Raw genomic sequence first — 14,071 nt, forward strand, 5'->3', positions numbered from 1 at the left:
TTGGTATGTTGGCTACAGCCGCTGCTGCTGCCACTGATGCCACTGCAGCCAGAACTAGCAGCAAGTGCTCAGATCTGTTTCCTTGCCTGGATTTTCCCACTCTGGCCAAACTCTCTGTACTGTGATGGCACACTTGGTGTGATTCTCTAGCCTAGGACTGTTCACTGGAACTCTAAAACTGCTTTCTATGGGAGAGCTTGTTTAGCCTCCAGCTTCTCCTCTGCCATCTTCCTCCAAATTCCTCATCTTTAATATTCTATCAGACAGAATACACTACCACATTTTAGTTTATAGATTTGTGCTTTGACAATTTTACAGCATTTCCAAGGTCACTTTTTTACTTATTTTTCTCTTTTTTCTGAGCTAAATCCCTGAGGATCGCCAGGCAGTTTTTTATTAAAACTTCCATCCTCTGAGAAATGAGAATTGGCTTCAGGAGCAATGCTGAGAAATAGTCATTCATTACTTGTGATTTTTCAAAAATGTGTGAGGGCCAAACGGTCTAGGAGCCCCTCCTCTAACATGGAGTCCTGGCGGTGGAGGGAGTCAGAAGCAGAGGGGGCTGTGGGGTCATAGAATTTTCATCTACTTTGGTCACAGACACATCTGCGAAAGCTGGCAGGAGGAGGCCCCGCCATGGTACTGAGTTCCAGAAGCACACACTCAGATCAGGAGTCACTCACCTTCTTGACTGCAGTTAGAGTTTGAAGGAGAGCACTGTCTCCTGGACTTTCTAAATTCCAGCCCACCTGGAGCTGAGTGTTTCTACATGCCCATGAACTCTGAGGAGCTTAGCTTCTGGGATCCTGTGCAAATCAAACTCCACTGAAAACTGCTTGGGTTTTTGAGTTGTGAGTCTCTTCTGCATTTAGAAGTCTATAAGAGCATTCTATTGGTGAGATGGATAATGAAGCAGTTCCGTAGAAAGAAAAAATTACCTACCTGAGCTAGAGATGCCCCTCATAGCCATGAAGCAGAAGAGAACCAGGGAGATGGATGGCATCCATTACCAAGTGGGTAATGATGGCTATTATTTTAATATAGTCTAACTTTTCAAGAGAAAGCACAACAGCATAGAGAAAGTTCTTTGAAATACAGCTTCTATCCCTGAAATTTTAGGAATTCATGGACATAAAAGGTAGAGTTGTTATACTTTGCTTTATTGAACTTTTGAAATCATGGAAATATACCACCTGCTTCTTCTGCCTGTTAGAGATCTTAATGTTTGTCAACCCTTTCCTAATTACCAAATTCAGCAGATAAGAAGACAGCTACTAACTCTGCTGCCACAATATCAATCATGGCCAAGGTTGGGAAAATATATTTATTGTTGAGCCAAAACCCCATGCGTCTCCACCTCTCTGATTTTCGTCTCTTCATAGATGCCTCCCCTTTACTCTTGGCCAAGTTCTACAAGAGCCAGAGGTCATCTCCTATTTAAGTATTCACAAAATTCACTCATCCAAAGATCCTCAAGACTAAAGTAAATAGAATGTGTATGGAAAGAATAATTTGAAATATTTGTCCTGAACTTGGGTCCAATTCGACAGCAATTTATCTGCAAGACATTGCATAAGACATTTCATTTATGTGACCAATACTATGCAAACATTGCAGTGTTTCTGTTTGGTGCAAGTAATAAGAGACATGTCCATATTTTGTGAATTGAAAAACCATCATTTTCAGAATCATCATGACAGTCTGTGCTAAGAGTCACATTCTCAGCGACAATCTGATCTTCTTTTCTCACCCTGCTCAAAGCACAGGCTCTGGATTCAAATGACTAGGGGTCTACTTCTATCTCCAATACTCATTAGCTATGCAACTTTGAGAACTACGTGAACCTTTCTGATCTCCGGTTTCCCCACTTAAAAGATGGACTCCTACTTTGGGGATTATTGTCAGGATTTACATCATTTCAATAAGGTGATATAACAATATGAAAGTCAATAAAAATCCATCATCTCCACATCTTTACTTTCATCTTCATTATCCTCATAATCATTACCATCAGCATCATCACCACCATTATCACTATGGGTATCACCATCACCACCACTACCACCACCATCATCACTATTATTACTACTATTGCAGCATTTCTCCAAGAGAGATTTCTGTACTGTGGCTCTTTCAGAACTACAAAATCATATCATATAAAAATTCCTATTCTGCCCCCATTAACATGAAATAACTGGCAAGAAAATTACATGTCATCACTAATCAGGGGTTATTATGAAAATAGCTCTCTAGAATGGGAGAAATCTGCTGTGCTACAATAGTAACCAGAAAGTGCCAGTTCATCCCTGTAACTCACTGTCTGAAGCTGGATATTTTTGAGAGGAAGGAAGGATTATGAGCTGTCACTGCCCCTCCTTGGAGGTGGCTGACAGCGTTCCCCAAATCCACCCCGTTCCACTGTCCAGCACTGCTTGTCCCGTGCTGTGAATTTCCCCAGCTCTCACTTCCTCTCCCCTGGCTTTTCCCAAGTCCATCCTTGTTTGGTAATGGCTTCTGACACCTGTGCATCTGTGCACTTTTTCAAAAGCATGTTGTGTGTCTCATGCTGGAGCTCAGCATTATGCATAACAGGTAACAGAAGCTCCATGAATATTTAACAAATGCATCAGCCAGGGGCCTCCTGCTTGAGGCAGTGCCCATCATGGATTTGTTTTTACTTTTTCTGGAATTATCTTCCCCCTTGAGATCCCCATGCCCAGGCACACCACAAACTCCAGTATGTATTTGACAGTGCCCATGTTCTTCACTTTCTACCACAAAGTCTTTAAAAGCAAAAAGCATCTCTGAGCCCTGGGCAGGACCTGCCATTCTGAGAACAACAGGGCTTTCAACAGAAGGAAGATGGATAGATTTCTGGAAAGGATCTGATCACAGAATCGGGGATTTTATGCAATTAACAAGCTGCTCAGTTTCAAAACAGTCCCAAGAAAAAAATCAGGACCCATGAGAGATGCAGCAAAGGTACATATCACGATGATTTTGTAAACAACCCAGCTTGTGCAGACACCCATTGTAACAACCATCACCATAATCTTACAGGTGGAAGTGTGTGAGACAGTGACACACAGCAGGCTCCAAATTCTTAGATTGCCTAGAATGGTAGATGACTGTGTCTTAGACAAGCAAGTGCAGAGATTTTCCTCCTGGTTTTCATAGTTGGGCTGCCAGAGAGCGTGTTTCTTGCCTCACATCTTTATATGAGAAACTCTGCCACACAAAACAACATGCTAGTAACTAGTTCTCTGGAGAGATGATTCTGGGTTCACATATACTCGATAGCTTGAAGGTTCTAGAAACTCAGTGAAAGGCGTTTTAACCTGAGTTACAATAACTGTAAAAAGCAAGAATGGCACAATGGCTGCTTCAGAATAACCAACCCAAATATCAGAAGCCAGGCCCACCCAAGTTCCTTTGCCTAAATCTGAAAAAGAAGATAAGACAGAGTAAAAGGCTGGAATCCATGAAACACACTGCACACAATTCTTTCCAGTTACTTTTCTACATGGCCTAGAGGAGGCCCCTCTCCTGGAGGGGGAGGTGATGGGAATCCAGCCTTACTAACTTAGGATTTAACATAAATTACTTCCCACTAGTAGGTAGAAATACTTATTGAGAGGTTAGTAATGAACAAGTTGGGTAAACCACCCAGCTTCCAAACAAGGAAGAAGAAAACCAGCAAGTTTTAGGTTCAATTTACCCCAAGAAAAAGCAAGTCCAGCCTGCTCCAGAGCTGGATGTAATGCCCCACACAGGTGACCCCTGAATCCAATTCCATGCTACTCTGCTGTAGTGTCTTGACATTGCTGTGTGGAGCACAGTAGACTCAACCCAAGGGGAGGCCCCACATTTCAGACAGACCAAATCGGAGACTCATCTCGCATGAATCTTGGCATTTCTCCTGGGGAGCTTGGTCCTAAGATTTTTCAAATGCTTTATGATCCAGAAACAATAAAGAATTGCTGTGATGTTGGTCAAAATAAATTATCAAATACCAAGCCGACTGAGAAATGCTAAGCAAAGGCAGCGAGTGCACAGTCTCATGACGGGGAGAAGGAGCAGAGTCCTGGGTAAGAGAGGCCCAGCACAAAGACCGTGGGTCCCAGTGCAGGGATCTTGGACTCAGTCTGCAGTGAGGCACAGTGCGCCTCTGCCTTTTAATCAGTCATAAGGAAATGACTGCAGGGACATCGCCCAAGAGAGAGCCTGGCGATTTGCTTGTCATCGATCTCTTCACAGCCCAGATTTTCAGCTTGAAATCTGTTGCTATAAATGACAGTATTGGGTTCATGAATAATAGATTTTTTTCTTTCTTTCCACTCTTTCTCTCTCTCCCTCCCTCTCTTTCGTTTTACCTAATTTATTAATTTATTTTAACAGTACTAGGGGTTGAAATCAGGGCCTTGTGTTGGCTAGGAAAAAACTCTACTACTTGTGCCACACTACCAGCTCAATTTCAGATCATTATGTTTCAATGGGCCAAACTAGCCAGGGTCACAATCCTTCAACTTATGCTTCCATATAGCTGAGAGGAAGCAGGGCACAGGCCACCAAGTCCAGCTTTTACTGGTTGAAAAGGAGTGTCTGGTAAACCTTTTCCCAGCTGGCCTCAAACCAAGATCTTCCTGCACTGAGCCTCTGGAGGAGCTAGAATTATAGGCCAAAGCCACTGTAGCCAGTTATTTTCTTTATTTTTATGTAAACCTGTTTCTAAAACCAGTTTTCTAAAACCAGGTGTTTTCGTTTGGAGAAGTTTTGATTTAAATGATTTTTCTACATTATTTAAGTTAGCATCAGTCTTTTTTTTTTTCCAGAGCTGAGGACTGAACTCAGGGCCTTGCGCTCACCAGGCAGGCACTCTTCCACTAAGCTAAACCCCAGCCCCAAGTGTAGCCCAGGCTGGTCTCGAACTCCTGATCCTCCTGCATCATCCTCCTTGTTGATTACTGGCATGTTTTTCACTGTTGGGCATGTCCGTATCTACATACAATACCTTGATCAGACCCACCCCTCCATCACTCTTTCTCAGCATTTCTGTTTTAATTTAAATTTTGTTGTCAAGGTGATGTCCAACGGGGTCACAATTATATACATATGGTAGTGAGTACATTTCTTTTGAACAGTGTTACCCTCCTCCCTCATTTTCTCCTACTTCTCCCTCCAACCTCCCTCCCCCTCAAATTGTAAAGTTCACTTCCAACATAGTGTCTAGTGAGAATCACTGTTGCATTGGCTCACCCTTTGACCCACCCTTTCTATGATTCCCCTTTCCTTCCCCAAAGCAGATAAACATATACATGACAAAGGATACAGAAATTTAAAAAAAAAAAGTGACAGCAGGAAATAAACCAAGGGGAAAAAAGAAACAAAAAAGAAATAACTGCAAGCAGTACAATTTTAAAAACCTCATGTTTCCACTTCTTAGAGTCCATTTCAATAATAAGCATCATTTTATATGGTCATATGTACATAGTGTTGAGCCATTGTGATTCTCTGCTAAGAATATCCTCCTTTGTTCTCAGTGTGAAAATGCTTAGTTTTGTTTAATTAATCATGTCGAAGTGTAATTATTTGTCTTTTACAATCCATTGGATTAACTTGTAGATGTATAGACATAGTCTAGCAATTGCAAATGAGGGAAACCATGCAACTTATGTTTCTCACAACAAATACAAGAAAAATCCAGGTGGTAATAAAGTAATAGTTTGTAAACCTTTACTCATATTCAAAGAAATGGGGAAATCCAGTAAAAATGAATGCATTCCTTAATAACATTGACTTACCAAAATTGATACGAAAGACACAAACCATATACAAAGATCTATGACAAGCAATGAAATGGAAACAACAATAATTATGTCCTAACAAAGAAAAGTCTAAGTTCTGATGGATTCACAGCTGATTTCTACAATATCTTTGAGGAAAAACTAACACCAATATACATCAAAACTTTTCCATAGAATAGGGAGAAATGACTACCAAAATCAGTCTATGAAGCCAGCATTACAGTCATCCAGCATCAGAAAGGGACCTGTGATGAACAGATACAAAAGCCCCCATGAGGTTCCTCAAAAGACTCCACATAGAGCTCCCCTATGAACCAGCAATCCCACTTTTGGGCATTTACCCAAATGATCACAAACAAGACCATACTAAAGCTACCAGCACAACTATGTTTATTGCAGCATTATTTACCATAGCTAAGATATGGAACCAACCCAGATGCCCCTTAGTAGGTGAATAGATCAAGAAAATGTGGTATATATACACAACGGAATTCTATGTTTCCATCAGAAAGAATGATATTTGTTAGGAAATGGAAAGATTTGGAAAAAATTCTATTAAGTGAAGTAAGCCAGGCCCAAAGAAACATAGTTCCCACAGTTTCCCTTATTTGCAATAACTAGTATAAGTCTGAAACAAGCAGAAAAGTTCAGATAAGTTGATATTAGATGAAATGAACCCCAAGATAAGGATTCAATTTTTTTTCTTTCTTGTGATTGTTTCTATTTATAAGATGATTTCTTTGTTGTTTTGTATGTCCCTCTCCCATAGTATAACCCTTGTTTTCACTGTATTTGATGTTGGTATAATTTGTGGAGGGGAAGGGAAAAAACAAATTGTTTAAATAGGGATACAGGTGGACCCATTACAACAATGAGATGTACAAGTCGTTATGTCGAAAAATGAACTTTACAACTTTGGCGGGGGTTGGGGGGTGGGGGGTTGGGGGTGGGGGGGTGAGAGATGGGAAGGGATGGTGAGGGGAAACAAAGGAGGAGGCAACAATGCTTGATAAGAAATGTACTCACTATCTTTCTCATATAATTGTAATCCATCTGTACAGTATTCTCACAATTTAAAAAATTCTCAAAAAAAAAGCCCTCCATGAAATGTTTGTTAACTAAATTATGTATACTATGATCAAGCTGGTTTTATTTAGGTAAGCAAGATTGTCTTAACATACACAAATTAGTAAGTGTAACAGAACCCAGGACAAGAATCACATTATCACTTCAGTTGATTCAGAAAAAAAAGCATTTGGCAGACTTCAACATTCTTTCATGATTTAAAAAAATAAAAGCTCTGGAGAAGCTGGGGACAGTACATATGTACCTTAACATAATAAAGGCTATATATAATAAACCTACAGTCAACATCGATCATATTAAATTTTGAAAAACTGAAACCATTTCCTCTAAAATCAGGAAACAGATAGAGGTATCTACTCTCTCCACTCCCTTTGACAGAGAGATAAGAGAAAGAAACAAAAGGGATCCAAATATGGGAAGGAAAAGCCAGATTATCCCTATTTGCCAATGATATGATCCTAACAAAAGAGCATGTGTTTTCCTTCATATATAGATGTCAGACCTAATGTGTGTGTGAACAATCTGACTAAAGTATAGTATATGCTTGTGTGAAATACCATGATGACAGCCCTTTGAAAAATCAACAAAAAAACTAATGCTCTAAGGGGTGATATGAACCAAGATGCATTGCTTTCATAAACGGCTATGCTGATTGGCAACTCCTTTGTATGACTACTTAAAGATAATTTTTTAATGAGTGTAGTAGGAAATTGACGTTTTGCTGGTCTGGGTGTATGCATTATGGAAGAAGGGAAGGCAAACGAGGAAGGGGGAAGTGAGGTTTATATAGATAAAATAATGCTCTATGAAACTGTATGAAAATTGAACATGGCAACCTAATGTGTTTGTTTTGGCAAGTGTAAAGGAAAGGAGAGTGTGATTGATTGTGATGAAGAAATGCCACGCACATACATGGATATATTAAAGTGAACTCTCTGCACAACTAACTGGTGTCAGTTAGAAGAAGAAAAAGGAAAAAAGAGCAGTATTGACACCACACAGAGGTTGAGGTACATGTACCATGAAATGATAGCTACAAAAGAATACGCTATTGGGAAAAAAAACCGAAATAATTCCAACAATGATGGGAGAAAGCAATTCTGATTGAGAGAATTTGGAGAGTAATAACAGCTCAGTTATATTTCTTAAGGCTCATGGTACCTGAATACACTTTTGAAAATAGTAAAATGGAGAGTCAAATATGCTGGGGGGAAAAGTCTTTGAAGAAACAAAACCAATTAAATTGTCATTCACAGTTATGAAATGATAATTTCCTATTTGTGAAATGTGCTTTTGTTGAAATGTTTTCTTTGACAGCTATAAGCCGTCAGGGAAGAGGGAGCTATTGTATCTGCTAATTTTAACACAGTGTTCTTCCTTAAACATTTTGGGCATAAGTTTACTTACTAACTCTACTCACAGGTATTAAATGTTTGGGTTTATGTGAATAATTTCTTGTCAATCATTAACCCCCTAATGCTTCCTCACTCTACTCTAGAATGCTTCACAATCCAACGTGTGTACACAGGCCTGCATGCCGAAATGTTCCAAATCACCGAGCCAAAGAGCTGCAAGTTGGCTTCCATATTAAAATAGTTGTCTCCTCTGAGACAACCAGTAAGTCTCTTGCCAATTTTGGAAATTGTGTTATGACTATCTGACTAAAAAACAAATCCATTTCAGCTACTCAGGAGGCTGAGATCTGAAGATCGTGGTTCAAAGCCAGCCCGAGCAGGAAAGTCCATGAGACTCCAATAAACCACCAGCAAACCAGAAGTGGCACTGTGGCTCATGTAATAGAGTACTCACCTTGAGCTGAAGAGCTGAGGGACAGCGTCCAGGACCAGAGGTCAAGCCCCATGACCCCCCAAAAAAACAAAAACCTCCATTTCAGAACCAATGTGAGCTATATTCTTAGAGAATCTGAGAACTCCAGTGGAATCAATGGAGACATCTAGCGGGATTTTTGTTTTGTTTCGTTGTCAGTTGTGGGGCCTGAACTCTGGGCCTGGGCACTGTCTCTCAGCTCTTCAGCTCAAGGCTAGTGCTCTACCACTTGAGACATAGCACCACTTCCTGCTTTTTTCTGCTTATGTGGTTCTGAGGAATCGAACCCAGGGCCTCATGAATGTGAGGCAAGCGCTCTATCACTGAGCCACCTTCCCAGCCCAACATCTAGTGTTTCTTATTCTGATGGTTTAAAAGATTAGTGCCTCTCTCTACAGGCCTCTTCTGGGGGATACGAGCCTTGAGGACCTGGCTCTGGGAAATGCACTTGGTCAGCACCACGGAGACGTCTGGCTGAAGGTGACCACAGCCTGCGCCCTCCTCCCCTCCGGGTCCTGGTCTTACCACCTAGTGCTGTCCAAGCTCCACTTTGGCTCAGTGCTGGTCACAGTCTTGACGCACAGACAGGCACCAGGCAAGGGCGCTCCATCCAGATCCCTGCGTCCCGTGTGGGCCCTCTGCTGGCTTGAGCTGAGCCAGGTGCGCTTAGCTTCAGCGATGGCCGCTCCCTTGTGTCACGCATCCACTCAGGCTCTTCTTGTCGGTCTAAGGCCTATCTCAGCAGGCTGTCGGCGCTGCAGCCACACTGGCATAGGCAAGGCCCCTCCTAGACTTCTCTGGCCCTGAAGCGGGGTGACCTCAGGCCCTTGGGCCTGCCACCACCTGTCCCAACTTCTCCACCCACTTCAAACACAAAGCCAGTTCTGGACTGGGTCAGACACGGAACGGGTGGCCCGACCAAGTGCCACGCCCACAGGGCACCAGGATCCAGATGACGCATTGTGTGCTTCAGGCGTGGTTCAACCGGGCACCTGTGTCCCGAGCTAAGGGGGCGGCTCTTTTCCCAAGTTGGCCAGGATCAAATTCAATGAGGAAAGCCAGAAGGGCCAGGCAAAGCCATGGCATGGCTCAGGAGACGAGCAGTGATACAAGGGGACAGATGGACCCGGAGGCCCACAGTCTTCCGGATCACTCCGCCAACGCTGGCTGAAGGCCCTGCTGGGACTTGGATTCGCTGGCGGCTTCCCCAGGCCCCACCGACCCAAGCCTTCATGACGCTTTCCGCAAGCTTGGGGCCTGATCCCTTTCCCAGAGCTGCGGGCTGGCGTGCTTAACTTCAACTCACCACCTCCGACGCCCCTCCCCTGAGCCACACCTCAGCTTTCTCTCCTGCTCACACTGTGCACATCTCGCTCACCCGGAGATCTAGGAACACCAGCACTCGTCCTTGGGCTTGGGATCTCAGCCCCAGCAGTCACCTTCAACTCCAACGCATCATTGGGAGCGGAGGGGGGGGGGGGTCATGCAGGGGCTCTATTTGGAGCGCTCCACATGGAGCTCATGCAAGCACACACTCAGCTCATGCAAGCACACACCACAAGCACCACTGCGTGGTGTCAGCCACACGGAGCGGCCCTGCCAGCCTCCCTCATCCCCACTAGAAGAGATAGCTGAAAGAACCTCTTAGGACAGATAACAGATGTGTCAGGGGACAGAGCCACTGTCCCTTTGCATCACACGGGGATCAGCCTGGCACAGCCAGATGTCGACCTGTGGGGCTGGAAGAACCCCTGTAATCATGGACTGCTTTTTTTCCTGCAGCTGGTGGATGAGAGTCATTGTATTAAGTTACACAGTGCGTGGTAAGAATACCGCTAAACCCTGACTCAAAGAAAACCAACAAGGATGGGCTTTCTCCAAGATAAAAATCTCATTGACCAAACTTTTAATTCCAAGTAATTCCAAGTAATGGCTGACCTCTGACACCCAGTGATGCAGCTCAGCATCGCCTGGCTTTGCAACGGTGCAAAACCAGTGCACGTGCATCAGACCTGCACTTCGCAGGTGTTTTTGTAGATGAAAGGTACAAGGCTATTTAGTCTCCCTCAGCGGGGAAGCAGCAGGGAGTCCAGCCACAGCTCCCAGTCTGCATCCCGAGCAGAACAACAAGACTCTACAGAGCACAACGCTGGGCTACAGGTTGCTAGGTTAGGTGTGTGAAAGGCATTTTTAACCTACTGTGTTTTCAGGTCACAATGGGCTCACCAAGAGGTAACCCCATCTTAAGAGGCAGATCAACTGTATCCATTGACACTGTAAGGGTCTTCTCCTGGGTATCCGAAAAATGGCTCAGCTCAGCTCGCTATCACCTGAACTTGGGGATGCACAACACTAGGCACTAGGAGCTACCAAAGTGGAGCTGGAAAAGCCCAGCAGGGCAGCGCCGGCTCCCACAGGCTGCGCTGAGTCTGGGAACTACAAGAGATGACAGCGCTCTGGGAGCCACCCCAACAGCCACATCCCCCCGTGCAATCCTTTCCCCGTGCCCATCCCTGGCCTGCCGCTCCCCAGAGGCTTATTCTTTTTTTTCATACATTTTTTACACAGAGGGGCTACATTTACATGAGTAAGGTAATGAGTACATTTCCTATGGAGCATTGTTACCCTCTCTTTTTCCCCTACCATCCCTTCCCTCCCCACCTCCCCAACTCCTCCCCCCACCCCCCACCCCCGCCACCTTGAAGTTGTAAAGTTGTTTTCAACATAGTGTCTTGTACATTTCATTGTTACAATGGGTGGACCTGTATCCCTATTTAAGCATTTTGTTTTTTCCCTTCCCCTCCCCAAATTAGAAAAATGTATAGACAAGATGCAGGACACCAACATCAAATACAGTGAAAACAGGAGTTATATCATCGGGCAAGAACATACAAGAGAAACAAAAAAATCACATAGTACATTATAAATACGTTAAAAACAATAGCAAGAAAGAAAAGGCCATTTGTGTCCCCATCTCGGGGTTCATTTCACTTAATATCATCTTATTTGGTCATATCTGCATAGCTTTTGAGCTTTTCTGCTTGTCCTAGACTTATACTAGTTATTGCAAATAAGGGAAACCATGGGCCCTATGTTTCTTTGGGCCTGGCTTACTTCACTTAATATAATTTTTCCCAAGCCCAGAGACTTATTCTTGGTTCTTCTTCTTTCTGTGTTTTCAGAATTGTCTCTCTTCTCTGAGTCCCAAATATGCTTTTCTATGCCCATGTCTCCTTTGACCTTCTTAGTCACATGTGAAAGCAAGAACAAAAATGCCCCAGCTGCCCCAGTTTCCATTTGAAGACCTCCTGGTGGATATCTGAAACCTCATACACGATATGTTGTTCCTATATACGGTCACTTCCGGTGAAGCTCCATTTCTAAGTTAACTATAATAAGAGATGAACACTAATGGTAAAAATCAAACAGTTAGAACAATGACCTCTACTAAATGGTAAATGAATGTTCTCTCTCCCTTTCTCCCTCTCTTCTCCCCACCAGCAAAATAACTTACTGTGTTCTACTCACCCTTCCTGTTGAGGGAGAAAAATGGGAACCACAGAAAAGATTGTCTGCTAGGAAGACCATTACAGCAACAAAACCCAACATAAGGCCGTGATAATAATTTCATATTTCTCTTAAGAGCTTCTAATTCTAAAGTTTCCATGAAGTTGCACATGTTATACAAATTTAGAACATACAAGTAGGAAATCATAAATACTGCCTCTAGCCACATATCCAAGTGAAGCTTCTTGTGCTCTAACATTACAGATGTGGCCCACATGGGTGGGGGATTTAGATCTGAAAATAAGTTTTCGCAGGACACAGTAAAAAAAATGTCTTTCTCTTATTGCAATAAGATTTCCAAGCTTAGGGTAAGCAAATATTAATACATCTCTACATTTCTGGGAAGAAGGTAAGCCTGCTAGGATATAGGAAAAGCTCAACTCTTATTAGCGTTAAATGATCTGATGATAACGGAGCATAAATGTGTTCAGATATCCACTTGGATCTTGTTTTTGTTTGCAAATGAATTTAATAGACCAAGTACGATTAGGTTATTTTTAAGTAAGTCGAGTTTTAAAGTGTGCAGCGTTGGTTTGAGTGGGGTGATGGGTTTGTTTACTGATGAAATGTAAGGCAGATGGTCTCCCGGGCTGCTGGCTGCCAGGAGAGGCTCCACTGGGATTCTGCTAGGTTATAATTTAACCACGTTTGGATGAAAAGCGAACAATTACCCTTAAAGAGCAAGCACTCTTGTTTTGGCTTTCTTGTCCTGGCCTCAGCCGCGGGACTCACAGGAGGCTGCCACTCCCCTCCTCTACCTGAAAGGCTTGCAGAAACTGCCGTGGTTAAAGCAAGGCCACGGGCACAGGCTTCCCCAGCTCCCGCCTCTCCACCACAGTGCCAAATACAACAAGCAACATCAGGTCTGTCTGTTGTGTGTTCTATTGTTGGGAGATGAACAGACCCTTAAATGGGTGAAGGTAGGGTTCAGAAACTATCATGTGTGAAAAAGTTGATGTGAAGCTGGACTAGTACGTTTGTGACATAGTGACTGTAGCCTGTAATCCTAGCCTCTTGGAAGCAGAAATCAGGAGTTCACTATTCAAGGCCAGCCTGGGCAAAAAGAGACTCTGTCTCAACGAATGGCTTGACACTGTGGGTTGTGCCTGTCATCCTAGGCACTGGGAAGGCGTCATGGCTGCGTGTGCTGATGCTTCATCCCCACAGACGAAGCACAAGTAGGAGGATCACAGGCCTGGCTGGCTGGCGTAGGAATAAAACAAGACCCTACCTAGAAAACACCCCAGGCAAAAAGGAGCTGAGCCGGAGGCATGGCTCACATGATAGTGTCTGCCTCCCAACTATGAGGCTGTGAGTCCAATCTCTACCCAGAAAAATAGAAAAAGAGAAGAAAGTGAACTTGAACATAAGCACGATGGTGTTAGTAGCACCAAAAAGAAGAAAGACAGAGACAGAGACAGAGAGACAGAGAGAAAGAGAGAGAGAGAAAAGAGAGAGACGACAGAGAGAGAGAGATGTCAAGTGGACTCAAAGCTGAGAATAATGATGCATGCCTGTAGTCCAAGCACGTAGGAGTCAAGGTCAAGAAGCTCATAAGCCCAAAGCCAGCCTGGGCCAAACAATGAGACTGTCTCAAAAAATAAAAGAACTTTTAAAAGTTTATTTGGTTTTTTGAAAACTTACCACAAGAAATGCTGAGTTCCATGAAGATGTTCATTTGCATTGCAGCAAACTGTGTACCTGCCTATGGTCCATCCCAGGGCTCTCTGTGCTCCCCCCCCCCCCCCCGCCCCAGTCCCTCATCCAAACAAAGGACAAGGACAGCT

Source organism: Dipodomys spectabilis, unplaced genomic scaffold, assembly GCF_019054845.1.
Source record: "Dipodomys spectabilis isolate Male_0828 unplaced genomic scaffold, ASM1905484v1 ptg000179l, whole genome shotgun sequence".
In the NCBI taxonomy this organism is placed as follows: domain Eukaryota; kingdom Metazoa; phylum Chordata; class Mammalia; order Rodentia; family Heteromyidae; genus Dipodomys; species Dipodomys spectabilis.